Below are 2,784 nucleotides of genomic sequence, written 5' to 3'. Positions count from 1 at the left end.
GGCCGGTCACCTGCCGAAGATTCCATCATTATAAATTCATTTTGCCTCTCAATCTTCTAAGAAGCAAATACTTAGGACAACTGGTGTTTTAGAGATGTTAGTTTTATAAATTAGTGTCTGGAAATAGCTTGTCTCTCTTTGAAGCTGTTTCCTAACTTTTCTCCTGAAGGACCTCTAAGGGCAGAAGGGAACAAACTACAGTTTGTTGAACAAACACTTACATAGCACCTACTGTGTGCCAGGCGCCATCCTAAGGCTTTATAACTATCAGCTCATTTAGCCCTTACAATAATCCTGTCAGCCTCATTTTACAGAGGAGGAAACTGAGGCACAGAGAGGCTAAGAGACCTTGCCCAAGGTCACCTGGCTAGTAAGTGGTGGAGCTGAGATTCAAACCCAGGCTGTCTTGCTCCAGAGTCTATGCTCTTAGCCATAAGGTTATGATAGTATGGTAATAATACAAACAGCACCATAAACATTTATCAACCCAAGCATTTTACATGCATCATCACATTTCATCTGCACAGTAATCATTTTTATCAGATGAGGAAGGTGAAGCTCAGAGATGTCAAGTCATTGGTCCAAGGTCACATCTTCAGCCCAGGAGACTGAGGCATAACTAGAGGAGCCCAGGGAAAGCCTGTAAGGCCTTTGCTGTCACATAGTCTATCCTAAACATTCACAGGAACCTTACACAAAGTTCCTTAATATACTCTTGCTTCCTTTACTATAAATATTGTGTTTTAATTTACTTACCATTGAGCAAATCAATGCACCAGGAAAATAAGCACTCAGTTTACCCCCTCTCCCAATGTCATGCTACCAAGGACTCCTGGGCACGTCACCCTCCCAGACTGATAAGCATGGCTCTTTAAGGAATCAGTATCCTTCCTTTACTATATGACAAAAGTTCTGTGGCCCACGGGTTTCCCTTTTTGCTTTGGTAGCCAGGAAGCTTGGAGGTACATTTTTCTTTTAAGTCCCAGTTGCCACATTAGCCTCCTGGGTTCAGCAAATTCTCCTTTTATGAAATCTTTATTTCTTCTTTCTCCTCAGAGTGGCTTGTTGTTCAGTTTGATTTTGCAAAGAAGGATTTGGTGTGTCTTGAGGGAAAAATTCAAATGTCTGCGAATTCGGGAAAGCGAGACCTTAGAAATTTGATCAAGGTAGAAAATCTGGCCCCTTCTGTGTCTTTGACCTGAATGCATTGAGGGAGACAGACTCACAGGAGTCACACTCCAACAGGAATTCTTTCTCTCAGCACTTATTACTCATGCACTCACTATGTGCAAGCCGCTTTGTTAGGCACCAAGATATGGTGATAAATAAGACAGACGCTGGCCTGTTATTTGCATTTTTCACTTAGCAATACATCTTGGAAAGAGTTTTCTGTTAGGCACACATCTAACCCGTACTTTATAACAGTCTGCACTTTCTGGATACATCATGATAAACTTATTTAGCAACCCCGATTGATGGACATATAAGCTGTTTCCCGTCTTTTGTTCTAACAACAATGCCGTAGTGCATCTCCTTATATTTGTGGACATGTTTGGGTGTGGTCTATATGATAAATTCCTACAAGTGGAATTGCCAGATCAAAGAATACGTCTTTGCCAAAGTTCCCTCTGAAGAGACTAACAATCTACGAAAGTGTCCATTTCTCTACACCCTTGCCAACACAGCATATTTTTTAATATTTTTTTTCTTTTTGAATCTATGGGTGAAAAACGATGTCTTGTAGTTTTAATTTGCTTTTCTTTTTTGACTTTTTATTATAAAAAAATTTCAAATATAGGAAACAGCAAAGAAAATAGTTCAATGAACACCCATATATCCATCACCTAGACATAATCATTGTTAAAAACTCGCCATATGTATTTGTTTAATTTGGGGGGGAGAGTTTGAAGTATTTTGAAATAAATTATAGGCATCATGATATTTCACCCACTAAGTACTTTAGTATTAGATACTTTATAACTAATGTACATTTTTTTATATAAACAACACAATTTTCACATTTAAAAAATCGAGAATAAGGCTTTAATATCTAGTTCATATTCAAATTTCTCCTGTCGTACCAGATATAACTTTATGGCTGGTTTTGACCAGGATCTAATCAAGGACCATGGGATGAATTCTGTTGTGACATCTCAGGTCTCCTTCAGTCTAGAATGGTCCCCACTCGTTTTCCCCTTTATCCCATGACATTCACTCATGAAGAGACTGGGCTGGTTGTCTTGCACAGTGTGCTACTGTGGGATGCGTCTGATTCATCCCTGTGGTGTCCTTCAACTTGTGCCACTCTCTCCTGTCCTTCCTAAACACTAGTCCTTAGATCTAAAGGACAGATTAGATTCAGGTCCAACATTAATACTTCATGGGTGGTGCCATGTGCTTCATTTGCCTCATGTCAGGAGGTCCCTAGGTCTTGTTGTCTTGCTATCAATGATGCCAAGCTTGATTACTGAATTAAGGTGATAACCACGTCTCTGCATGATAAATGTCCATTTTTCCTCTTCCCACCAGAATCTTGTGGGTAACCAGTTCCTCATCCATTGATGGCCCTTGACTGAATCAATTATCAGAGGTTGTAAAATGATTTTCTACTTTTGTCCTTTCATCTGTATTTAACGGCTGGCATTCTTTATTTGAATTTCATTAATTATGAGTGAAGTCGACCATCCTTTCAAATGTTTGAAAGCCATTTTAATTTCTTTCCCAGAAAATTGTCTGTATTTCCATGGGGACCTGGGCAATTACAGTGCAGCACGATAACTGCTG

The sequence above is a fragment of the Equus przewalskii genome, chromosome 21 (genome assembly GCF_037783145.1).
Source record: "Equus przewalskii isolate Varuska chromosome 21, EquPr2, whole genome shotgun sequence".
NCBI classification, from domain to species: Eukaryota; Metazoa; Chordata; class Mammalia; order Perissodactyla; family Equidae; genus Equus; species Equus przewalskii.
This window is presented reverse-complemented; position numbering follows the sequence as displayed.